We start from the raw sequence: 27590 nt of genomic DNA on the forward strand, positions 1-27590 counted from the left end.
AGGGAAATGAGCAACTGTTGCATGCAAATATATGTTTCCCATTGAGTTGCACAAATTCCTGATTTGGAAATTCCTTCATCACTGATGCAAATCCTAGAACTCTATCAGTACTGAGCAACAGGATTACAACAGAAGGTGATAACTCAAAGCCACTTGCTCAAGCACAACTGGGGTAACCATCACCCAGAGAATCAGTTTTTGCTTTAACAAATTTTAGAAAAATTGACACTCCTACAGACTGTTAGACTGTTTCACGGGTTAACTGATTCTTGAGAAAAAGATAATTTTAGAAACCACATAGCTCTTATCATTTACAACTTGAAGTTGTGAACCATAATCATCTCTAGCCAAGAGAGGCAAACCTATGGCATGTGTACAGAAGGCATGTGCAAACTCAATGGCCGTGAGAACATGCTGTACTGTTCTATGTTCTAACATATGACATTTTGAAATCCTCAGGGATGTAAGGTACAGGTTGGGCAAGTTGACACTGGCTTCACTCTGCTTATATTTCCTCTTCTGTTGTTTGGAAGTGAACACTGAATACATGAATACAGGATAACTGGGGCACATGGAGACCAGTACAGTTTGGCTGAATTAAGTGGCTGACCCAATTAGCCAAAATTTCATGGAAATAGTTAAAAAGGTATAAAAATGACAAACTGAGTAACAAATCATGTATTTAAATAATATACAGAACAAATTCGAACACTACCAATATTACTACAGCACTATAAAACTGTATTAGTTCCTAATGGTTATCAGCAAAGGAGTTCATCCAGTGTATGCAATGAACAAAATCAGCACAGACACCTAATGCAGATAATGAAATGCCTTCATACAATGCTATCAACACTTGCCTCATCCAAATATTCAGTTTCATTGTAACAATCAAGATGATTGTCGATACCTTAAAATTCTTAGTACAGGTGTCCCCGCTTTTCGAACGTTCGCTTTACGAAACCTCACTGTTACGAAAGACCTACATTAGTACCCTGTTTTTGCTTTCAGAAGGTGTTTTCACTGTTACGGAGAAAGGCAGCGCGCACCCCGAGCAGCCGCTCTCCCTCGGATTCAGAACGGCATTGCTCAAACACGAGCCTGTGAGCAGCCGTTTGCAAGATGAGTTCTAAGATGTCAGAAAAGCCTGAAAGAGCTCGTAAGGGTGTTACACTTAACATAAAACTAGACATAATTAAGCATTTTGATCGTGGTGAACGAAGCAAGGACAAAGTGAGTTTGGCTTGTGGAAGCTGACGAAGATGATGTTGAAGAGGTTTTGGCATCCCATGACCAAGAACTGATAGATGAAGAGCTGATGCAATTGGAAGAGGAAAGGATAACAATCGAAACTGAATGCAGTAGCAAAAGTGAAGTCGTCCAGGAACTGAACATGAAGCAACTGTGTGAGATTTTCACTGCAATGATAAAGTACGACTTTCATTTTGAAAGGGTACGTAGGTTTAGGGGATATTTGGAGGATGTTTTGAGTCCTTACAAAGAACTGTGTGATAGAAAAATGCTCGAGGCTCAGCAGTCAAGCAAGCCTTCCACATCAGCCACAACAGACGACGAACCTCGACCTTCGACATCAAGGCAGGCAGTCATAGGAGAAGATGAGCTGCCTGCCCTGATCGACAATGAGATAACACCCTCGTGTCCCACTACCTCAACTCCCGGGCCCCGGACAGACACTGTACTGAATCGTGAAGAATGCAGCGGTAGCCGGCCTAGCACACCTCTGATCTGGGCCGACATTTACGAGCCAGGCAGCACCTAATTAATTAGCATGTTTATTTCAGCTTTTTTCTTAAAGGTGTGCTGTGTGCCTCCCGGCTACCCCTGCATGCTTCGTGGCAATGTATCAGTCAGTGGCCTGGAGGGTGGGGGCCACTGCACCACCCCAACCTGTGACAACTCAGTCTAACACACCATCATCAGTGTGCTCGATGTCTTCCCAATTCCAGTAAGTGATACTACACTGTACATACATTATTTCTACTTTATATAGGCTGTGTATTTTTACGTGTTATTTGGTAGATTTGGCAGCTTCATAGTTTAAAGGTTACTGGAGAGCACGTTTATGCCAACAGCGCTTGCATGAGATTTTCGCTACGGAGATCTGTGCAGGCAATCGTTGTAGAGAAGTATTTCTACTTTATATAGGCTGTGTATTTATCATATCATTCCTGCTTTTACTATATGTTACTATTATTTTAGGTTTTATGTGTTATTTGGCATGATTTGTTTGGTAGGTTATTTTTGGGTCTGCGCATGCTCACAAAATTTTCCCATATAAATAAATGGTAACTGCTTACAACAGGAATTCTGCAGATGCTGGAAATTCAAGCAACACACATCAAAGTTGCTGGTGAACGCAGCAGGCCAGGCAGCATCTATAGGAAGAGGCGCAGTCGACGTTTCAGGCCGAGACCCTTCGTCAGGACCCGCAGTCGACGTTTCAGGCCGAGACCCTTCGTCAGGACTGCTTCTTCGCTTTACGACATTTCAGCTTACGAACCGTTTCATAGGAACGCACTACCTTCGATTGGCAGGGGAAACCTGTAGTTCCTAACTTGTTGAAATACAGGTGTCCCCTGCTTTTCGAACGTTCGCTTTATGAAACCTCACTGTTACAAAAGACCTACATTAGTACACCCTGTTTTTGCTAACAGGAGTTTTCACTGTTACGAAAAAAGCAGCGCGCGAAAAAATCAGCGCACGCTCCGAACAGCCGCTCTCCCCCAGATTCGGAGCAGGATTCTCGCCGGCATTGCTTAAATACATGCCTGTGAGCAGCCGTTTGCAAGGTGAGTTCTAAGGTATCGGAAAAGCCTGAAAGAGCTCATAAGGGTGTTACACTTAGCGTAAAACTAGATATAATTAAGCGTTTCCATCGTGGTGAACAAAGGAAGGACTAAGTGAGTTTGGCTTGTGGAATCTGACGAAGATGATGTTGAAGAGGTTTTGGCATCCCATGACCAAGAACTGATAGATGAAGAGCTGATGCAATTGGAAGAGGAAAGGATAACAATCGAAACCGAGTGAGTAATAATAAAGTACGACTTTAATTTTGAAAGGGTACGTCAGTTTAGGGGATATTTGCAGGATGGTTTGAGTGCTTACAAAGAACTGTATGATAGAAAAATGCGCGAGGCTAAGCAGTCAAGCAAGCCTTCCACATCAGCCACTGCAGACGACGAACCTCGACCTTCAACATCGAGGCGGGCAGTCATAGGAGAAGATGACCTGCTTGCTCTAATGGAAACAGACGATGAGATGACACACCAGTGTCCCACCACCCCAACACCCAGGCTGCGGACAGATACCAATTCATGGAGAATGCAGCAGTAGCCGGGAGGCACACAGCACATCTTTAAGAAAAAAGCCAAAATAAACATGCTAATTAATTAGGTGTCGTCTGGCACGTAATTGTCGGCACAGATCAGAGGCCATGCAATCGGCACTGATCTGGGCTGACAGTTACATGCTGGGCGGCACGTAATTAATTAGCATGTTTACTTTGGCTTTTTTCTTAAAAATGTGCTGTGTGCCTCCCGGTTACCGCTGCATGCTTCGCGGGTCGGTATCGGGTCGCTGCCCGGAGGGTGGGGGGCCACTGCACCACCCAAACTCCGACAACTCAGCCTAACACACCACCATCAGTGTGCTCCGTGCTTTCCCAATTCCAGTAAGTGATACTACACAGTACATACATTATTTCTACTTTACATCAGCTGTGTATTTTTACGTGTTATTTGGTATGATTTGGCAGCTTCATAGCTTAAAGCTTACTGGAGAGCGCTTGCGCTGTGTTTTTGCCGACGGTGCTTGAGTGAGATTTTCGCTACGGAGAACAGTTCAGGCTATGATTGTGGAAAAGTATTTCTACTTTATATAAACTGGTGTATTTATCATATCATTCCTGCTTTTACTACATGTTACTGTTATTTTAGGTTTTATGTGTTATTTGGCATGATTTGGTAGGTTATTTTTGGGTCTGCGAATGCTCACAAAATTTTCCCATATAAATAAATGGTAATTGCTTCTTCACTTTACTACATTCCGGCTTACGAACCGTTTCATGGGAACGTTCTACCTTCGGATGGCGGGGGAAACCTGTAGTGAAATTGTTTCGTTTTCACCCCCAGCCGCATCTGGCATCTTCAAGCCTGAACACTTGAAACCTCAGTAAGCAAAACAGTTTGGAATTGTCTTTTTAAACGCAAACAACAGGAATTCTGCAGATGCTGGAAATTCAAGCAACATACATCAAAGTTGCTGGTGAACGCAGCAGGCCAGGCAGCATCTATAGGAAGAGGTGCAGTCGACGTTTCAGGCCGAGACCCTTCGTCAGGACTAACTGAAGGAAGAGTGAGTAAGGGATTTGAAAGTTGGAGGGGGCAAATCCCTTACTCACTCTTCCTTCAGTTAGTCCTGACGAAGGGTCTCGGCCTGAAACGTCGACTGCACCTCTTCCTATAGATGCTGCCTGGCCTGCTGCGTTCACCAGCAACTTTGATGTATGTTGCTTGGAATTGTCTTGCTGCTTATTTCTCACCAACTATCAGAAGCATGAGAGAGAAGCTAGCTAAAGTTGATTGGAAGGAGACACAAGCAGGGGATGACAGTAGAACAGCAATGGCTTGAGTTTCTGGGAGAAACTCAGAAGGCACAAGATAGATGAATCCCAAAGAAGAAGTAATATTCTGAAAGCAGGATGACATAACCGTGGCTGATAAGGGAAATCAAAGCCAACACAAAAGCTAAGTAGAGGGGATATAATAGAGCAAAAATTAGTGGGAAGATAGAGGATCGGAAGGCTTTTAAAAACTAACAGAAGGCAACTAAAAAAAAGCCATAAGGGGGAAAATGATGAATTATGAAGGTAAGCTAGCTAATAACATCAAAGAGGATACCAAACTTTTTTTTCAACTATATAAAAAGTAATAGAGAGATGGGAGTAGATATTGGACCACTGGAAAATAACATTGGAGAGGTAGTAATGGGGGACAAGGAAATGGTGGATGAACTGAATCAGTCTTCACTGTGGAAGACACTAGCAGTATGCTGGAGGTTTGAGAGTGTCAGGGGGCAGAAGTGAGTGCAGTTGCTATTACTAGGGAGAAGGTGTTTTGGAAGCTGAAAGATCTGAAGATAATTAAGTCACCTGGACCAGATGGACTACACCCCAGGGTTCTGAAAGTGGTAGCCGAAGAGATTCTGGAGAACTTAGTAATGATCTTTCAAGAATCACTAGATTCTGCCATGGTTCCAGAGGACTGGAAAATTGCAAATGTCACTCCACTGTTCAAGAAGGGAGGGAGGCAGAACAAAGGTAATTACAGGCCAGATAGCATAACCTCAATGGTTGGGAAGATGGAGTCGATGGTTAAGGATGAAGGTTAGGGGACTTGGAGGCAGATGGTAGAATAGGCCAAAGAAAGCATGGTCTCCTTAAGGCAAAATCTTGCCTGACAAATCTGTGGAATTCTTTGAAGAAATAACAAAAAGGTAGAGAAAAGAGAGTAGCTGGGTGTTGTGTACTTGAATTTCTAGAAGTCCTTTGACAAGGTCCACACGAGACTGCTTAGCAAGATAAGAGCCCATGGTATTACAGGAAAGATATTAACATGGATAGAGAATTGGCTGATTGGCAGAAGGCAAAGAGTGGGAATAAAGGAAGCCTTTTCTGATTGGTTGCTGGTGACTAGTGATGTTCCGTTGGTGGGGGGGGGGGCTGTTGGTGTTGCTACAGCTTCTTCTTATGTTGTATATCAATGATTTAGATGACAGAATTGATAGCTTTGTGACCAGGTTTGCGAACAATACGTAGATAAGTGGAGGGGCAGGTAGTGCTGAGGAAGCAGAGAGGCTGCAGAAGACTTAAGACAGATTAGGAGAATGGGCAAATAAGTGGCAGATGGAATCCAATGCTTGGAAGTGTTTGGTCATGCACTTTGGTAGAAGGAATAAGAGGTAGTCTATTTTCTACATGGGGAGAAAATTAAAAAATCTGAGGTCCAAAGGGTCTTGGGAGTCCTTGTGCAGGATCTGCTAAAGGTTAATTTGCAGGTTGAGTTAGTGTTGAAGGCGGCAAATGCAATGTTAGCATTTGTTTCAAGACTAAAATATAAAAGCAAGGATGTAATGCTGAGACTTCGTAAAGCACTGGTGAGGCCTCACTTGGGAGTACTGTGAGCAGTTTTGGGCCCCTTATTTAAGAAAGGATGTGCTGACTTTGGAAAGAGTTAGGGAAGGTTTACATGAATGATTCCAGGAGTCATTCCAGGCTTATCGTATGAGGAGTGATTGATGGCATTGGGCCTTTACATGCTAGAATTTAGAAGAATGAGGAAGGATCTCATTGAAACCTACTGAATGTTAAAAGGTCCAGTTATCGTGGATGTGGAGAGGATATTTCCTATGGTGGAGGAGTCTAGGAACAGAGGGCATAGCTTCAGAATAGAGGAAGGTCCATTTAGAACTGAGATGAAGAAGAATTTATTTAGCCAGAGAGTGGTGAATCTATGGAATTCGTTGCCATGGTCACCTGTGTAGGCCAGGTCATTGGTGTATTTAAGGCAGAGGTTGATAGGTTCATGATTAGTGAGGGCATGAAAGGTTACAGGGAGAAGACAGAAGAATGGGATTGAGAGGGAAATAGATCAGCCATAATGAAATGGCAGAGCAAACCCGATGGGCCAAATGGCCTAATTCTGCTTGCATGTCTCATGACAAAAATCATTGGTTTTTGAACACAAACACATGCAACTGACACTATTCAAAGACTGTTCGCCCTAAGTTCGATGTAGTGTCCAAAGGCCACACAAGTGCACGCGATTGATGCTAGTTAAGATCTGTTCATCAACAGTCTGTTTCCCCAGTTAAGCAGCATAACGTCCTAAATAAATGAAAGGATCTAACAGTTTTTCACTTCATTTTGATTCGTTAAGAGTTGCCCCAAATAAGCAGCTACCCATATTAACCAATGACCTAATTAAGTGGAATCCACTGTATTCAATGGTAATAATAGTACACACTGTATGCAGTTTAGAATATTCATGTGATTCATTGTTTTCAGTGATGAACTTTGACATGTCTAAATATAGGAGTAGACTTACGGATAAAACTAAGGTATGTGCATAGCTTTCAAAACAAGCAATGGAACAAGCAAACAAATATGAAATATTTGTCATCGTTTGTGCAGCAACAGAAGTCTCACTGAGAGTAAAGTGTGTTTGTTTTGCTTTCCTTGTTCATTTATGAATATGCACCAAAGATTATAATTACACATTCATATTTCTTTTGCTATTTACGGGCATCATAAAAATAACATTTAGAAATATAATTTTTCAATTGCCTTTTTAAAAGATTAATCATTTTTGAACAGTTTTTCTAAAAGGCTTCATTTATTTCAAACTGTTATACTTTTATTCATAGTAAATCAATGAATACACGTAAATGAACAACAGGACTCAACATTTTCCCTTGAAAAAGTCTATAATTATTGTTACTAATTCATTAATCAATGATAACATCTGTAAAAAATCACTATGGCAGCTGTCAAAAAGGTTTTCCACCCCTGCTGTAGTCTGTTTGTTTGAAGTTTGCTGTACAAATATGGGTCCTCAGGGCAAGCTGATGGAGGCACAAAATCTTGTATGCCTCAATTGATTCACCCATAAATTGATTTTTCCAAGTTTTCTAGGACAACAAAAGTGTTTTGTGCTGGGAACTAACTTTGTTACCTTTGACTTCCCAAATATTACCCACCATGTAAGCAAACAAAACACTGGACATGCTGTTTCAAGACTAAACAATATCCCTGTCCATAAATAAAAAGCACGCACCACCCTCTTCATTGCATCCCATCACTTTATTCATTCTGGCTGTCATTTCACAGTATTGTTCAAAAACCTTTAGAGATTTCAAATGAAGATGTAACGTATAATGCTGCAGGAACAAATGAGTTCAATCTGGGGATACAGGAAGTGAGATTGGGTTCAAGGAGCTGTGCAATAAACCAAACTAATATTTCTCATAATCATGAACTTCAAAAACCTCCTGAAGCAAATCAGAAAATGATACACGTTCAATGAAAAGACAATTCCTTGTGGGAGGGTGAAGGGGGAACTTAGCTGCTGTTGTCTCCATAAGAACAAATTGACAGGCAGAACTGGAAATAGAATTTTGCTTACATTTTGGGGAAGCTAGGATTGAATGCAGGACAGCATGGATAATAACACCAGCGGCAAGTTGAGTTTGGTGAGTTATATATTGGATTTAATTCATTAAACAACAGTCCTTGAAATAGGAAATGGGAAGAATATTCCATTTAAGTGCGCTCCAATTAAACCATATGCCCAGGCAATCACTGACATCCCCCCTAATCCTTCCTCTAATCTCCTTAAAATTATGCCCTCTCTTTATTGGCTATTTCTGCCCTGGGAAAAAGCCTCTGACTATCCACTCGATCTATGCCTCTTATAATCTTGAACACCTCTGTCAGGTCACCTCTCTTCCTCCTTCACTCCAAAGAGAAAAGCCTTTGCTCACTCACCCTCTCCTCACGTATGCCATGCTCTCCAATCCAGACAACATCCTGGTAAATCTTCACTGCACCCTCTCTAAAGTTTCCACATCCCTCCTACAATGAGGTGACCAGAACTGAATGCAATATCCCAGGTGTGGTCTAACCAGGATTTTATAGAGCTGCAGCATTACTTTGTGACTCTTATAATCAGTACCTCAACAAATGAAAACCAACACTTAACCACCCGATCAACTTGCTTGGCCACTTTCAGCGACCTAGGGGCTTGGAACCTAAGATCTCTGTTCCTCCACACTGCCAAGAATTCTGCCATTAACCCTGTATTCTGCCTTAAAATTGGACCTTCCAAAATGTTTGCTTGAAAGAGAAAAGCCCTAGCTCGCTCAACCTATCCTCATAGCACATGCTCTAATCCAGGCAGCAGCCTGGTAAATCTCAACTGCACCCTTTCCAAAGCTTCCACATTCTTCCTATAATGTGGCGTCCAGACTGAACACAATACTCCAAGTGTGGATCTAACCAGGATTTTATAGAATCATAGGAAAGCACAGCACAGAAATTGGCCCTTTGCCCCATCTAGTCCATGCTGAACCATTTAAACCACCTACTCCCATCAACATGCACCAGGACCATAGCCCTTCATATTCCTGCCATCCATGTACCTATCCAAACTTCTCTTAAACATTGAAATCAAAATTGCATCCACCACTTGCGCTGGCAGCTCATTCCACATTCTCACTGCCCTCTGAGTGAAGAGTTTCCCTTCTTGTTCCCCATAAACATTTTAACTTTCACCCTTAACCCATGACCTCTAGTTGTAGTACAGTTCTGATCACCCTACTGTAGGAAGGATGTTGAGGCTTTGGAGAGGGTGCAGAAGAGGATGAACTTGGGTTGTTTTCTCTGGAGCAGCGGAGGCTGAGGGGAGATCGGATAAGAGGTTTATAAGATTATGACAGCCATAGATAGAATAGACAGGGGATATCTGTTTCCCAGTGTTGAAATGTCTAATACAAGAGGGTATGAATTGAAGGTGAGAGAGGGATGTGAGGGGTAAATTTTTTACTCAGAGAGCAGTGGATGCCTGGAATGCTCTGCCTGGTATGGTGGTAGAGGCAAATACATTCGAAGCTTTTAAGAGATGTTTGAATAGGCACATGGAAGTGAGGAAGATGGAGGGATGGTGTAGGTAGGAGGGATTAGTGTTTGGGTGTTTTTGATTTGCTTTTTAGATGGTTCGGCACAACACTGTGGGCTGAATAGCCTGTTACTGTGCTGTACTCTTCAATATTCTAAATCAGAAAATTTGCTCAGTTTGTTTTGTTTGCTCCAGAGTACAGTATCTACAGTTCCTTATGCTCCAGAAAAAGTCAATTTAATAAACTGTCTGGTGTTTAGCTCAAATGAGTGCAAATTTTAAATTCATGGCTACATTACAATGCCACAATTTTGGTAATAGGCAGGCTGCCTGAAATTCAGTGTAATATTTAGACACGCTTTGAGATCAATTACTTCCTTTATCCTTTCTGCAAATGGGGCCAGTCTCTTGCAGAATTTTTAATTTATGGAGTCTTTATCGTGATAGAGAAATGCACAGTTGTGGCATACATGACTCTAGCTCTCTGCTCCTTCTCCCACTTTAAAACTCCATCCTTTATATATTAATACCTTTTTATGTTCTTTTTACCAAATGTAGCACTTTGTACCTCCACGTCAATTCTCATCTGCTATGTCTGTGCATTCCAGAAGTTTTATTATGTCCATTTGGAGTCTATTACTTAGTGTTTATCAGACTTCCAAGTTCTTGCGTCAACTAAAAATTTTGAAAGTGTGCCTTTTATTAAAACTCCAAGTTCAGAGTTCCAAGGGAATATAATCTGACTTCAGTGTAAAAACAAAAGACCACTTTCTCTGCTACCTGTCTGTCACTCAATTTACCAACATGCCCTTTTTTTATTTATCTTACTAAAGGGCAAAAGAAAAAGAGTAGCTGGTCTTTACCCTGGCATGCATGCTTTGAATTACAAATTTGGATGCAAAGTTCATTTCATTTTGGCTTTTACTATGCTGTTTAGCAAATGCTCAAAAAAGCAAAAGAGGAAAGGAAAAATGTGAATGAAGAACTACATTTACTATATCACTACTGGAAAAATTGCTCTACATCAGGGAATAAAGAGCCATTCAGGTTTCCTGCTACATTGTTTATCCTCTATCTTCTTCTCGCCATAGGACCAGTAACAAGGGTAACGCCCTTGTAAATAGTCTGGTTGTGAAGCACACAACATATCATAAAAAAAACCTTGGTAACGTCTGCCAAGTACTGCCTGTTCCTCCAGAACACTCCAGGCAGCAAAAGCTTTGTTTCAATACAATGGTCTGTTCAATCTCATTTCATGCAGCAATATGGGATTAATTAAACCGTTAAGAGATGTATGACCTCACCTATTAAATATTGCTGTTTATTTGCACTGCTCTTGAATAGCAATGCTCTGTGAAAAGATCAAACAAAACAGTCTGGAAATGCCACAGCTCTTTAGGTTAAGGGGAGGACCAACAGGCTCCAGAGCAACCTCTTTCACCAGACCATCAGATTTTTCAAAGCACATTGATTTGATTGCTTATCTGACTGTACATTGTACCTGACTGTAGAAAACAATTATGTATACAACCTTAGTGTTTAGGCAATATCCTCCCACATTCCCCTTCCTTATTGCTTGTACGTAGCGACGGAGACACAACATGAAGATTTTTACTCCCTCATGTTGGAGATGGATGTAAGAAATAGAATTCTAATTCTAATGGAGATTACACAGTACTATGTTCCTAAAAATTACCACACAAGTTGAACCAGTGCAACTAAAGCCACCAATTATTTTGGAAATGGCGGAAAAGGAACTTGTAACCAAGACTTGACAACCATATTTCATAATAAAAGGATATTTAGACAACATAACACTTAACAGCTTTGGCCAGTAAGTTCATCCTTGGGCTGAGGTGAACTTTACAGTAAGTAAAGGAAAATTGTCAGCAGTTTCCATCACATTCTATAGGGAGTGATGAGGAAGAAGGATGATTCTGGAGGTCTGTCAGGTCATAGACCACCCACTGACAATCCCCGGCAGTGTCCATATTCATCGTGTGGACCAGGATGCAGCCCTAAACCCCACATTATCAGCACTTTCACTCCTTTCAAAAGGTATGACTTTAACCTGGAATAGATACATGGCAGCAAGAAATGAATAAAAAATAGTACAGGCCCTTTGTCCCCCCATATCCAATGCTCCCACTTGTCCAGATTAAACTCTTCCTGCCATTTTCCCAAACCAAATTTCCAACTGCTCAAAATACAAAGCACACATACTGTATGTCATCACATACTACCCTGAAATTCATTTTCTCGCAGACATTCACAGTAGATACAATGAAAAACAATAGAATCAATGAAAACCCGCACACAAGATGGACAAAGAACCAATATGCAAAAGACAACAAACTGTGCAAATATAAAGAAAAAACAAACAAAATAATAATAAATATTAATGGCAGCAGTGAGAAGAGAGCATGGCCTGGAAGGTGCATATCACTACATCACTGATGATGGATGCTGCTTTTCTGCAACAGTACTCCTTGTAAATTAGTTCAGTGGTGGGAAGGGCTTTTCCATGATGGTCTGGGCTATATCCACTACTTTCTGTAGGCTTTTCCATTCAACGGCATGGATAACTCCTCATTTTCCACAGCTTCACTAATACTTGTGCTATCTTCAAACCTACTAATCAGACACTAACATTTTCATCCAGATAATTTTTATATATCACTATCTGAGGTCACAGCACCGATCCTTGCAGCATACCACTGATCATCAACACATGTGCACCTCAAGACTGCATGCTCAGACCCCCCTGTTCTACTCTATAAACACAGAATTCTGTGGTTATGGACTGCTCCCATGTAATCTCAGATTTGCCAATGACACAACTGTTGTTGGGCGTATTACGGGTTTGCAATGAATCAATTTACCACAGCGAGGTAGGACAGCTAGTAGAGTGGTGGTACCACAACCACTTGCTCAAAGTCGCCATCAGTAAAACTAAAGAGTTGATTGCTCCAGTATACATCGGGGTGGGAGAAAATCAATGATGGAGAGAGTGAACAGCTTTTAATTCCTGGGCATAAACATATTGGATATCCTGTCCTGGGCCCAGCACATAGATGCAATCATAAGGAAAACGCGCCAGCACATTTACTTTCTTCAGAGGTTAAAGAGGTTCGACTTGTCACTGAATACTCTTAACAGATGTACTGTTGAAAGTATCCTGACTGGTTCCATCATGATCTGGTACGACAACTTGAACGCTCATGAATGCAACAAGCTGCAGGCAGTGGTAGATTCTGCCCAATATATCAGAGGCACCACTCCACCCTCCTCCCCACCACTGGTGATATCTACGTGAGCAGCTGCCTCATGAAGGCAACATGCACCAAAGATCCCCTCCATCCAGCCAAGCCATCAAGAAAGGAACATGCACCAAAGATCCTCTCCGTCCAGGCCAAGCCATCTTTTGGCAGTTACCACTGGGCAGGAGGTACAGCAGCCTGAATGTTCCACAGATTCAAGAACAACTGTTTTCCTTCAAACATTCAACCCTTCCATAGTCATAGTCATACTTTATTAATCCTGGGGGAAATTGGATTTTCGTTACAGTTGCTCCATAAATAATAAATAGTAATAAAACCATAAATAGTTAAATAGTAATATGTAAATTATGCCAGGAAATAAGTCCAGGACCAGCCTATTGGCTCAGGGTGTCTGACCCTCCAAGGGAGGAGTTGTAAAGTTTGATGGCCACAAGCAGGAATGACTTCCTAAGATGCTCTGTATTGCATCTCTGTGGAATGAGAAACTCTTCAATTACCCAGCAAAACTCCAATCACTGTAGTTTAACAACACTAGGACCACTTTGATCAATTCACACTAAAATGAACCTTGTTTTTATTTGTTTTGTGTTCTTTCTTGTAAAAACAATATAATTTTTAATTTGTTTTCTTACAAATGCTGCTTACACAGTATGATACACCTGTATGCTGCTGCAAGCAAATTTGACATTACACCTATGTATATAAGTACTTGTGTGCATGGCAATTAACTTGACTATGATTTCAACCCCTCCATCACAATCCTCTGTCTTGTATCCAACTTACCATGGATCCCATGTGACTTAATCTTTTGGACCAACCTAACATGAGAGACGTGTCAAATATTTAACTGAAGTCCAATTATTCAGCATCCACTACCCTATCCTAATCAATCTACTTTGACATCTCCTCGAAAATTCAATATAATTTATGAGACAAGAACTCCCTCACATAAAGACATGGTGACTTTCCCCTAACAAGTCCAGGTTTTTCCAAATGTAAGTAAATCCTATTCCTATGAGCCTTCTCCCAAAATTTCCACGCAAGGTACATTGGTGTATAATTTCCTGGTATGTCCCTGTTATCCTTCTTAAAAACTAGCTTTTCTCCAATTTCTTGGTATCTCACTGATGGCTGAAAGAGGATACAAAGGTATCTGTCAAGGCTCCAGGATATTTCTTCTCTTGCCTCCCTCAATATCTGAAGTTAGATTCCACCAGGTCTTGGGGACCTTTCTGCTTTATATTTCTCAATACGCACAACTCTTCCTCCTAAATATCAATATACACTAGAATATCAACAATTACCCCTCACCCCCATCCTTGTCCTTCATCTCAGTGAGTACTGATACAGTATTCATTAAGAACAACAGCCACTTCCTGGAGCTCCATATATAAATTCCTTCCATTGTCATAGAGTGGACCTACTCTTTCTTTAGCTGCCCTCTTGCACTTAATGCGTGTTATATCAATCTGCTTATATCAAGGAACTCTCATCTTATTTTAGTGAATGTACTGAAGTCTCTTGTATTTTACAGTTATTCAGTTTAATAGTTTCAGAAAGTTATTCAAACAAACCTTTGAAATGCATTATAATTGTAACGGTTACTTTAAAAACAAACCAAAATCGCTGAGAGACTAAGCCAGGAGATTGACACTGTATGACACACTTCAAAATGACAAACTTCCAAATCGAGAAAGGTACTTTCAATGTCTTATTACAAAACCAGCAGAGACAAACAATCTTATAGTGATAAAAAAACTAATGAAACTAACCTTAGCGTTCAAATCAGCATAACTAGGTGCTCTAATTAGCGATATCAGAATTAGCGTTATGTGTACTTAAGTGATCTAATAACATTCCAATTAATGTCCCAATTTGCTGTCACCAAAAAAATATAATTCTGTAGCCTCAACACCTCTCCGCTAAACTAAACAACTAACTACCCACAAGTGTGAATACGCAACTACACATTTGCTTCTACCACGCCCCAAGTGATAGATTACCATAACAAACATGCAACAAAATACGATACAGACAGGGTGTAGATGCATGGTTCCAACAGACAGAAAATAGATACATGGCTCCTATATCCCAGCCCCTTAATTATTACACAATAACAATTACAACTACATACTACTAAAATAGGAGACACAAAATCTTCAAGGGCAAACATCTTAACATTTATACAACTGTCCTCTTTCTTCTTAGTCATCTAGGCCAGAGGTTACCAGCACTTAGCCCAGTACAGAATAATCTTTACCACCACTTTCTGTCAAGTTAGTAAGTCAAGTCAAAGTCATGAAGCTACTAGAGCTGTAGCTCCTCAAACCTCTGCCTCCTGTAGACACAGATCTTGATTATAGGTCTATCCAGAAAGCTGGTCTTGGTCTTGATGTGCACCTGCCACACAAATCCTCTTCTGCCCGGAAAGGCTCTTCCCACAATCCATGAATTTCAAAGCACTGTGTTGTCAATTATAATGACAAGGTCTCCTGGGACGAAATTGCATTTTATACTTGACCATTTCTGAGGTTCCTGTAACTGTGATATACATTCCTTGACCCACAGTTTCCAAAACAATTTTGACATGTATTGGACCTGTTTCCATCTGCAATGAGCGTAAATGTCTTCCTTCTGGAACTCCCCTGGTGGTAAGGATGGTGAGGTCATCAGAAGCAACAGATGGCTGATGTTAGTGCTTCCAAATCATTGGACTCGGATGCTTTAGTAATTCGACAAACACCGACAATAGGCTCTACTTCACAAAAGACTATGGAAGCCCTTTGTTAAGATTCTATACCTTCACAGTAGAAAGGAGTATCTTTCGCACAGACCTGATCAATCTTTCCCACATTCCTCCATGATGTGAATCAGCTAGGGTTTTTAAAATGCCCTTAATTTCTTTTTGAAGGACATCACTGATCTGTGAATAATTCCACTTCTCAACGGCTTCTTACAACTCACAATCAGCTCCAACAAAGTTTGTTGCGTTATCGTTGTGCAGTTCACGAACCTGTCCTTGTCTCACTATAAGCATCAAAGTGCATTAACAAAGGAATCTGTGTCTAAAGAAGATGCCACTTCAATGCGAACAGCTCATATACCAACACAGGTAAATGTGATCCCATATCTCCTTATTGTACTCCTTCTGCTCTTCACCTAAAAGGTCCAAAGTAGACCACTTGTACACGCGTAAACGGAGGTTCATCTGGAGAGACTGCCACACCTACCCATACATGACCTCCATCACCTCCATTCAGGGCCCCAAATAGCACTTTCAGATGAGGCAACACTTCACCTGCAAATAAGCTGGAATCGTCTATTGTGTCTGGTAATCCCAATGCAGCCTCCTCTACATTGGTGAGACCTATCTTAAATTGGGGGACCGCTTCATAGAGCACCTCTGCACCATCCGCCACAAATGCTGGCCAACCATTTTAACACCGACCCCCATTCACATTCCAACATGTTGGTCCATGGCCTCCTCTTGTGGCAAGATGAGGCCACCTTCAGGGTAGAACAGCAAACTCCTTAATTCCATCTGGGCACCCTCCAACCTGATGGCATGAATATCAATTTCTCCTTCTGGTAAACAAATTTCTTCCTTCCCCTCTACTCCCCACACTGACCTTTTACTTCTTCTCACCTGCCTATTACTTCCCTCTAGATCCCCTCCTCCTTCCCTTTCTCCTGTGGTCCACTCTCCTCTCCTATCAGATTCTTACTTCTCCAGCCCTTGACCGTTCCCATCCACCTGGCTTTACCTATCACCTTCCAGCTAACCTCCTTCCTCTCCCCCCTTCTGACTAAGGAAAAAGAGCAGATTCCAGGCCACTGTTTTCCTCAAACAGATCCAACATGAGAAGTGATGGATAATACATGTTACCACATCCACTTCTTCTTCAATCTTCATGGCATTCATTGTAACACTCCTCTTGACTTCTAGACCATCTAGCAGAAGTTCTCCAGAACAACTGGGATTCACAGGTCATTCACTTTTAGTCTGAAGAAGATACTGAGGTTCTGACAGTCATGTCTCATTCTTCAGGAATGCTTCCACCTTCATCTGTTCATCCATATGTCAGCTTGCATACCTCCATTGAGATACTTGTAAGACCTTTAAGAATTTCTGAAACTCTGCTAGCAACAAAGGTTCAGAACCTGTAAGTTTCATTCTTGATATACTTCAGTACAGAACTACTATCAGTCCAAATTATTGGGTCCTGAAGCTGCATATGCAACTCCTTCCTCCACAATGTGTCCATAACGGCTTGCCATCGTAGCAGCAATGACTTCAACTAAGCTGCCCTAAATTTTCTCATGTTAGAAGCACTGTGTACGTGAGAACACCGCTGTGCACCAATAGGTAGATAGGTCACTGCTGCATAGCTATCTTCACTTGCATCTGTAAAGCAGTGTAACTGTGCAGCAGTAACTTCTCCAAAATCCAAGGGTTTCAAACATCTAACAATCTTGAAGTCTTCCAGCTGGCAGAGTTCTTTCAGTCAGCTTGTGCACTCATGAGCAACTGATGTTGGTACAAGGTCATCGCAGACAAGCCCTTTGTTATATAGATCTTGTAGTACCTTCTTAGTAGATAGCACCACTGGACTCAAGATTCCTAAAGGATCGCAGATAGAACTAACTGCAGAGAGGATCCCCTTGTGGTGAGTGGTCTATCTTGGATCTTAAACATGAAAGTATCAGACTGAATGTACAGGTACAGGTTTCCCCGCCATCCAAAGGTAGAGCGTTCCTATGAAACGGTTCGTAAGCCAGAAGGTCGTAAAGCGAAGAAGCAATTACCATTTATTTATATGGGAAAAATTTGTGAGCGTTCGCAGACCCAAAAATAACCTACCAAATCATGCCAAATAACACATAAAATCTAAAATAACAGTAACATATAGTAAAAGCAGGAATGATATGATAAATACACAGCCTATATAAAGTAGAAATAATGTATGTACAATATAGTATCACTTACCGGAATCGGGACAGCGCCAAGCATATTGATGATGGTGTGTTAGACTGAGTCGTCGCAAGTTGGGGTGGTGCAGTGGCCCCCCCCCACCCCTCCAGGCCGCCGACCAATACATTGCCACGAAGCATGCAGGGGTACAGCGGTAGCCGGGAGGCACACGGCAAATCTTTAAGAAAGAAACCGAAATAAACATGCTAATTAATTAGGTGCCGCCCGGCATGTAATTGTCGGCCCAGATCAGTGCCGATTGCGTCGTCTCTGATCTGGGCCGACATTTACGCGTCCAGAAGCACCTAATTAATTAGCTTGTTTATTTTGGCTTTTTTCTTAAAGATGTGCTGTGTGCCTCCCGGCTACTGCTGCATTCTCCGCAAATCGCGGGGTGGTGGGACACTGGGGTGTCATCTCGTCATCTGTTTCCATTAGAGCAGGCAGCTCATCTTCTCCTATGACTGCCTGCCTCGATGTCGAAGGTTGAAGTTTGCCATCTGCTGTGGCTGATGCGGAAGGCTTGCTTGACTGCTGAGCCTCGCGCAGTTTTCTATCATACAGTTCTTTGTAAGGACTCAATCCATCCTGCAAATACAGGTGTCCCCCGCTTTTCGAACGTTCGCTTTACGAAACCTCACTGTTACGAAAGACCTACATTAGTACCCTGTTTTCGCTTTCAGAAGGTGTTTTCACTGTTACGAAGAAAAGCAGCGCACGAAAAAATCAGTGCGCGATAAAAGTCAGCGTGCGCCCCGAGCAGCTGCTCTCCCCCGGATTCGGAACGGCATTGCTTAAACACATGCCTGTGAACAGTCATTAGCAAGATGAGTTCTAAGGTATTGGAAAAGCCTAAAAAAGCTCGTAAGGGTGTTACACTTAGTGTAAAACTAGACATAATTAAGCATTTCGATCGTGGTGAACGAAGCAAGGACAAAGTGAGTTTTACTTGTGGAAGCTGCCGAAGATGATGTTGAAGAGGTTTTGGCATCCCATGACCAAGAACTGATAGATGAAGAGCTGATGCAATTGGAAGAGGAAAGGATAACAATCGAAACCAAATGCAGTAGCGAACTGAACGTGAAGCAACTACGTGAGATTTCCGCTGCAATGATAAAGTACGACTTTCATTTTGAAAGGGTACGTAGGTTTAGGGGATATTTGCAGGATGGTTTGAGTGCTTACAAACAACTGTATGATAATAAAATGTGCGAGGCTCAGCTCTCAAGCAAGCCTTCCACATCAGCCACAACAGACGAAGAACCTCGATCTTCGACATCGAGGCGGGCAGTCATAGGAGAAGATGATCGACGATGAGATGACACCCCCGTGTCCCACCACCCCAACCCCCGGGCCCCGAACAGATACTGTACCGATTCGCGGAGAATGCAACGGTAGCTGGGAGGCACACAGCACATCTTTTAAAAAAAAGCGGAAATAAACAAGCTAATTAATTAGGTGGCACTGACACATAATTAATTAGCTTGTTTATTTCGGCTTTTTTCTTAAAGATGTGCTGTGTGCCTCCCGGCTACTGCTGCGTTCTTCGCAGCAATGTATCGGGTCAGCGGCCTGGAGGGTGGAGGCCACTGCACCACCCAACCTGCGACGACTCAGTCTAACACACCATCATCAGAGTGCTCGGCAAGCTGTCTTCCCGATTCCGATAACTGATACTACACTGTACATACATTATTTCTACTTTATATAGGCTGTGTATTTTTACGTGTTATTTGGTAGATTTGGCAGCCTCATAGTTTAAAGGTTACTGGAGAGCGCGTTTATGCCAACAGCGCTTGCGTAAGATTTTCGCTACGGAGATCTGTGCAGGCAATCATTGTAGAAAAGTATTTCTACTTTATATAGAATGTGTATTTATCATATCATTCCTGCTTTTACTATATGTTACTGTTATTTTAGGTTTTATGTGTTATTTGTCATGATTTGGTAGGTTATTTTTGGGTCTGCGAACGCTCACAAAATTTTCCCATATAAATAAATGGTAATTGCTTCTTCGCTTTACGACATTTCGGCTTACGAACCGTTTCATAGGAACGCTCTACCTTCGGATGGCGGGGGAAATTTGTATCCCCTAAACCTAAGTATCCTTTCAAAATTAAAGTTGTACTTTATCATTGCAGCAAAAATCTCACGCAGTTGCTTCACGTTCAGTTCCTGGATGACTTCACTTTCGGTCCGTTCGCTACTGCATTCAGTTTCAATTGTTATCCTTTCCTCTTCCAATTGCACCAGCTTTTCATTTATCACTTCTTGGTCATGGGATGCCAAAACCTCTTCAACATCATGTTTGTCAGCTTCCACAAGCTAAACTCACTTAGTCCTTACTTCGTTCACCACGATTGAAATGCTTAATTATGTCTAGTTTTACGCTAAGTGTATCACCCTTACGAGCTCTTATAGGCTTTTCCAATACCTTAGAACTCATCTTGCAAACGGCTGCTCACAGGCATGTGTTTAAGTAATGCCGGCGAGAATGCAGTTCCGAATCCGGGGGAGAGCGGCTGCTCGGGGCGCGCGCTGATTTTTCTTCGTAACAGTGAAAACACCTTCTGAAAGCGAAAACAGGGTACTAATGTAGGTCTTCTGTAACAGTGAGGTTTCGTAAAGCGAATGTTCGAAAAGCGGGAGACACCTGTACCATTGCACACCCAGTACTTTCTCCACTAAAGGTGCATCTTGATGCAATTCCATATCCTTCATGTCTTTTGCGCTTTACTCTTCTGGTATCACAGACAGAACAGAATCCACTTTGTGAGCCAAAAGCCGTCTTTACTACAAATGGATACAAGGTCATGATAGAAACACCACTTCTTTCTCAGAGGACACTGACACAAGGTAGTCATCAACATAGAAGTAATGCAAAACCTTACCCACATTCTCAGAGCTGAACTGTTCTTATTTGTCTTCTATGTATTTCCTAAGGAAGTACAGCAGTGTTCTACACAGTGAGCCTCATGAACAAGCTCAACCTCACAGGAAAATGACATGCATTCTCTTATACACCATGGGATAAGAGAAGGTCATGAGTAGCAAAATTGTTTCAGGATAGGAAAGCATAAGTAACACCTGTCTTACCTTCTTAGACTTCACTGGTACTGGAACTATGGGAAGTTTACAATCAGGATCACCAGTCCATGTAAGGCCATTGGATAACAGAACACTACTCACTAATGTGTCTGATGGTGTGTTTTGATTCTGCACCCTTTTCAGTAGAGTTAATATGAAGTATACTGGGATGCTTGCCACTCCATACCTTGCATGAGCAACCTTTCTCCAATCCTTGCTCATGTGTCCTGTACACAAATAGCCAAAGCAGACACCATTTTCCAATTTTCTCACTATGATCCCTTTTCTCCAGCTGAGCGCATGAATCCAATCTGTGCTCGCCCTCGCAGAAAGCAACCTCTTATGGCTGACAAAACCATTACCCTTCCATTAGTTTTAGCTTTACTTCCCACTGTGCCCACAGTAGTGACAACACTGCTTCCTTTAGCCACAGAATGAAATTGTGACTTAGTTTTGCTTACATTTTGCCTTTTGCAGGTGATGTAGCATCCTGTATATTCAAAAACACTAGTAGATAGTAATCTTTATTTGCCTTTCTATAAAATGAACAATATAAGTTAAAGTAATCTGAAGGTTGTACCTTTCTTGCAGTTTAAGACCATCTTTCTCCATTTCTCCCTAAGCATACAGGGACATTTCCTTACGACAAAAGACACATTGGCAGGCATGTCCAGCTCTCGCAGGTACTGCACTTCTTCCGTGGAATTGCAACAGACTCTATGAAAAAGACTGTTGTTACATGCTCAAGGAGATCTGTTTTTTTTGGTGAGAATGATGTAATGGTCTTTTGGAGGTCACCTGACGTGATTTCCCCGCCGATGTGAGGTCATGTGATGACACGTGCTCCATGACTATATAAGGGTCGACCCAGGTGACGCAGTTGGTTTTTGAGTTTGTAAATTTCCACGTAGAACGTGCTGTATCTCCATTTCTGTTGCGTGTTTGTTTTTGGTGACGCAGTTTCATTTTTAAAACGGTTGTGCGTTCTATTGCAAAATACTTATTATTTGGACTGGAAATTTGTGGCTGGATGTGCCAACTTACTCAATTCCAACAGTTGAAGGGAGAGTGAAGAATTTATCGAAGGATCAAGAGAAGTCGGCATCGTTTGGCAGTTTAATAAAGAATCAACTTTATTGAGTCTTCGTTGGAGGAGTACCTGCATCGAGATAACTCTTGCCTGAAAGAGCAAGGAGTTCATGTAAAAAGGTGCTCTCTCTCTCTCTCTAAAGGAATTTAAGGTCAGTTGATTTAAACTGTTTATTTTCGGCATCGTGAATCCTGCGGACAGAACCAGCAGTAAAGGTGTGTCTGTGAAGAAATCCTTCTCCAGAGAAGTCTCTCCCAAATGAATGTGTAAAACTGTTGGACTTTTGAAGTTATCGCTTTAAAAATTATATCTGACTGTATCGCTTTAAGAACTGTTTTCACATTTAATGCTTTAAAAACCAGAGCCGAGTGGCGGGTTGGTGAACGGCTGTATATCTGTTAACTTCCGGTTAAAGTTTTCCTTTGTTTTTTTTTCCCTTATCGTTTATACGTGTTTAATAAATGTTTGTTTTTTTTTATATAACCTGTCTCGATTGATATTCACTGTTGCCGTTTACGTAACATAATTTGTGGAGGCTCGGCCAGGATATGTTCCGATTTTGAGCTTAAGTGCTGGTAATTGCCATTTTGATTTGGAAAAGGGAAATACCTGATTTTTTTTGGTTTGATTGGTGTGTGTGTTGTGTTCGGCAACAATAGATATTGACCGGTTTTTGAAGACACCTGACTTGGGATTTTTAGAGACTGCAAGAAAACCTGTGGTATTGGAGATTGCTAGGAAGTTGGATATTAAAGGAATTACGAGAAATTCTACCAAGGCTTTCATACAAAGAAAAATTGCTGAACATTATATTAATTTGGAATATTTTGATGAGGGTTAGAGAAGTTTCCAATGAGTAATCTGGAAATGCAGTTGCATCTTGAACAGTTAAAGTTTGAAAGATTTAAAGTGGAAATGGCTGAAAGAGAGGCTAATAAAAAAGGGGAATTTGAAGAAAGAGAAGCTGATAACCAGTGGAAATTCAAGCTGGAGATGCAGAAATTAAAGTTCGGGAGTCAGTCTTCTGGTTCTACAAAACAGTTTATTGCTAGTCGTGAGGTTATTTTGGCTCCTCCATTTAATGAAGCTGATGTGGACACATATTTCCAACATTTCGAAACAGTTGCTCTGAGTTTAAAGTGGCCGAAGGACCAATGGCCAGTGATGTTACAAAATGTAATTAAAGGCAAGGCACAACAAGTTTATACAGCTTTAAATGCTGAGCAAGCACTGGATTATGATATTGTTAAGCAGAAAAAATTAAAGGCATACGAGATGGTTCCAGAAGCGTAGAGAGAAAGATTTAGAAGTTTGAAGAAATCGGTGGAAAAAACCTATGTGGAATTTGCCTATGAGAAATCTGTGTGCTTTGAGAGATGGGTTTCCTCTAAAAATGTGAATAGGGAGTATAATAAATTAAAAGAGCTGATTTTGCAGAAGGAATTTAAAAGAAGCATTCCTGTTGAAGTGAGAACATACTTAAATGAACAGGAAACTGCTACATTGCAGGAGATTGCTAAATTGGCTGATGAATATGTTTTAACTCACAAGAATAAATTTTCTCCAGGTAAAATTTTTAAAAGGAAAACTAGCACAGACAGTCAAGGTGAATCAGACATTAAATCTGAAGTTAGTGAGAAAAGGATGAAGGGCGACCTATGAAGGAAAGACATTTTGGTGTTATTTGTAATTATTGTAAGAAACCTGGACATGTAGTAGCTAATTGCTTCCGATTGAAAAGGAAAGAGAAAGAAATGACCCCAAACGCTTGTGTGCAGCATATTGAAAAACCTGTAAAACCACAGGGTTTAGAAAATATTAATGAAGATGTGTCAGAGTCTGACCAAGTTAAGAAGGGATATGAAGCTTTTATAACAGAACGATTTGTATCCTTGAAAGAATAATCCAATGCAGTACCAATGAGGATACTTAGAGATACTGGAGCTTCGCAATCACTAATATTAGACAGTGTGCTAAGGTTAAGTGATGAGTCTGACACTGATGAGGTAAATTATATAAGAGGGGTAGGGAGTGCCCTTATGCCAGTACATTTACATAGACTAAATTTAAGGTCAGGGTTAGTTACAGGGATTGTTAAAGTAGGACTACAATCCAATTTACCGGTGAATGATGTTTCTCTTTTGTTAGGGAATGATTTAGCAGGTGGACAAGTTTTTCCTGAAGTGCATTCGACAATAAATTCAAATTCTGAGGAATCACAGAGGGCTTCTAACACAGATTCTTCCTGTATTGTAACAAGAGCTATGGCTAAAAAGACTGATGTAAAGGATGAGGTTGTTACCCATGACAATTCAAATCAAGATTCAAATTTTGAGGATGTATCAGAAACTTTCTTACCTACCTTATTTGATCAGGATTTTGATGGTCAGGCTGATCAGGAAGATTTGTCTTTATCTCGGAAGGAGATGATAGCAGAGCAGGGTAGAGATCCTGAGACAGTTAAATTAAAAGAACAAGCTCTTCCAGATAGTGAAATTGAAAAAGTACAAGTTGGATATTATTTTGAAAAGGGGGTATTAATGAGAAAGTGGAGATCGCCTACAATTCCTGCTAGTGAGGAATGGGAAGTTAATCATCAGGTAGTTCCTAAAATTTACCGAAATGAGATTTTGACTATGGCTCATAGTATTCCTTTGGGTGGTCATTTAGCGGTTAAGAAAACTATGAACAAAGTTTCTAAACATTTTTATTGGCCTAGTTTAAGACAAGATGTGGTGACATTTTGTAGAACGTGTCATACATGTCAAATTGTTGATAAACCTTATCAGGTTACTCCAGTGACCCCACTGCAACCAATTCCAGTATTTGGTGAGCCGTTCTCAAAAATCACTGTGGACTGTGTAGGTCCTTTGCCAAAAACTAAAACTGGACATCAATATTTATTAACTATTATGTGCACAGCATCTAGGTTTCCAGAGGCAGTACCTCTTAGGAATATAACAGCTAAAACTGTGACAAAGGCTCTTATAAAATTCTTTACTTATTTTGGGTTGCCTAAGGAAATACAATCAGATCAAGGTAGTAATTTTATGAAAAGGGTTTCTGCCGTGAGTGGCACACGGGGGAGGCTCGCGCTTTCCCCGTGCGGAATCGATATCAAGAGATTTCGGAATAAAAATTTATTTTTAAAAAAATTTGAAAAAAAAGGTAGTAATTTTATGTCTGGGTTGTTTCAGCAGATAGTTTATAAACTGGGAGCAAAACAGATTATTTCCTCAGCCTATCATCCAGAATCACAAGGCGCCTTGGAGAGATTTCATTCTACACTAAAAACTATGATTAGGACATATTGTGTGGAAAATGAAAAGAACTGGGATGAAGGTATACATTTACTACTTTTTGCAGTAAGGGAGGCAGTACAGGAATCATTAGGTTTTAGTCCTTTTGAACTTGTGTTTGCACATAGAATTCGAGGACCTTTGACTTTGTTGAAGGAACAGTGGATTAATAAAGTAGTACACACTAGTTTGCGAGATTATGTTTTGAAATTTAAAGACAGATTTTACAAAGCTTGTAGCTTGGCCAAGGAAAATTTAAAGTTAGCTCAAGAGAAGATGAAGATGTGGTACGATAAGGAAGCTAGGATGAGGTCATTTAAGCCTGGAGGTAAGGTGTTGGTCTCTTCCCAGTGCAAATGAACCCATTGCAAGCCAAATTCCATGGTCCTTATCAGATTAAATCAAAAGTAAATGATGTGGATTATGTGGTAAAAACCTCAGATTGGAGAAAGACAACACAGCTGTGTCATATAAATATGATAAAACGGTATTATGAGAGAGAAGTTGCTACTATGACTGTTGTAATCGATAATGAATCTGATTTTGATGAAAACTTACTGGAGGATTCATCCAAAATTCATTTTAAACCCAACATTATTTCAGCCAGGTTACCAAATTCGAAAATTCTGGAAAATATTGATGAAAAATTAGCTCATTTACAGCCAGAGCAGTGAGAGCAGATGAAACAGTTAATTTTTAAGTTTAGAGATTTATCTCCAGACGTCCCTAGAAGAACCACCATAGCTACACATGATGTAGATGTGGGAGATGCAAAACCCATAAAACATCCGTATCGAATGAACAGGGAAAAATGTGAACTTGCTGAACAAGAAATTAAGTATATGTTACGTGATATTATTAGACATTTCAATTCGAATTGGAGTTCACTGTGCGTTATGGTGCCTAAACCAGACAATAGTATTAGGTTCTGTACGGATTACAGAAAGGTGAATGCTGTGACAAAAACTGATGCATATCCAATCCCTAGAGTAGATGATCATGTGGATAAAGTTGGACAGGCCAAATTCCTTACAAAAATTGATTTCTTAAAAGGTTATTAGTGTGTTCCATTAACGGATAGAGGTAGAGAGATTTCAGTATTTGTAACTGTATCTGGGTTATATGAATACAATGTTCTTCCATTTAGGATGAAGAATGCACCAAGTACTTTTCAGAGGATGATTAATGGCGTGATTTAGGGATTAAAAGGTACACATGCCTATACTGATGATTTGGTTACAGGGAATAGTACGTGGAAAGCACATGTTACGGTGGTGGAGAAATTATTTGAGAGACTTTCAAAAGCTAACAACTATTAACTTAGCTAAAAGTGAATTTGGTCATGCCACTGTGACCATTAGGGAAAAGGGTTAAGGAAATTAGCCTCCAATTTAATAACACAGTTTAATGTTCCAGGAGTACAATATTTTGATCACTCATATTAAGGGTAAAGACAATGTGATCGCTGATTGTTTGTCTAGATGTTAAATGTACAATGAAAATTTGTTTTTTTGGAGTGATATTTTATCATTTGTAACACTCCTACTGTACATTAGTTTGTAAAGGGCTGAAAGATAAGATTGTATGTATTGTGTAATTTGTAAATTTTATACATTTTTTTTTGTATAAATTGTTAAAATTTTGTTCTTCAAGAAACCAACATTCTTTTTGGAGGGAGGTGTTACATACTCAAGGAGATCTGGTTTATTTGGTGAGAATGATGTAATGGTCTTTTGGAGGTCACCTGATGTGATTTCCCCGCCGATGTGAGGTCATGTGATGACACGTGCCCCGTGACTATATAAGGGTCAACCCAGGTGACGCAGTTGGTTTTTGAGTTTGTAAATTTCCATGTAGAACGTGCTGTATCTCCATTTCTGTTGCGTGTTTGTTTTTGGTGACGCAGTTTCATTTTTAAAACGGTTGTGCGTTCTGTTGCAAAATACTTATTATTTGGACTGGAAATTTGTGGCTGGATGTGCCAATTTACTCAATTCCAACAGTTGAAGGGAGAGTAAAGAATTTATCGAAGGATCGAGAGAAGTCGGCATCATTTGGCAGTTTAATAAAGAATCGACCTTATTGAGTCTTCGTTGGAGGAGTACCTGCATCAAGATAACTCTTGCCAGAAAGAGCAAGCAGTTCATGCAAAAAGGTGCTCTCTCGCTC

The 27590-nt window shown here is 40.8% G+C and overlaps 1 protein-coding gene and 1 non-coding gene across 3 annotated transcripts in view; one reads left to right on the plus strand and one right to left on the minus strand.

The window, feature by feature from the left end:
* cep89 (centrosomal protein 89) overlaps positions 1 to 27590 on the minus strand; it is a 189762-nt gene that overhangs the window by 22825 nt on the left and 139347 nt on the right. The window lies entirely within an intron of this gene.
* LOC134356609 (U11 spliceosomal RNA) lies at positions 25175 to 25302 on the plus strand. The gene has a single exon (XR_010020395.1). It is a non-coding gene; the product is annotated as a U11 spliceosomal RNA (small nuclear RNA).

The sequence above is a fragment of the Mobula hypostoma genome, chromosome 14, assembly GCF_963921235.1.
Source record: "Mobula hypostoma chromosome 14, sMobHyp1.1, whole genome shotgun sequence".
In the NCBI taxonomy this organism is placed as follows: Eukaryota; Metazoa; Chordata; class Chondrichthyes; order Myliobatiformes; family Myliobatidae; genus Mobula; species Mobula hypostoma.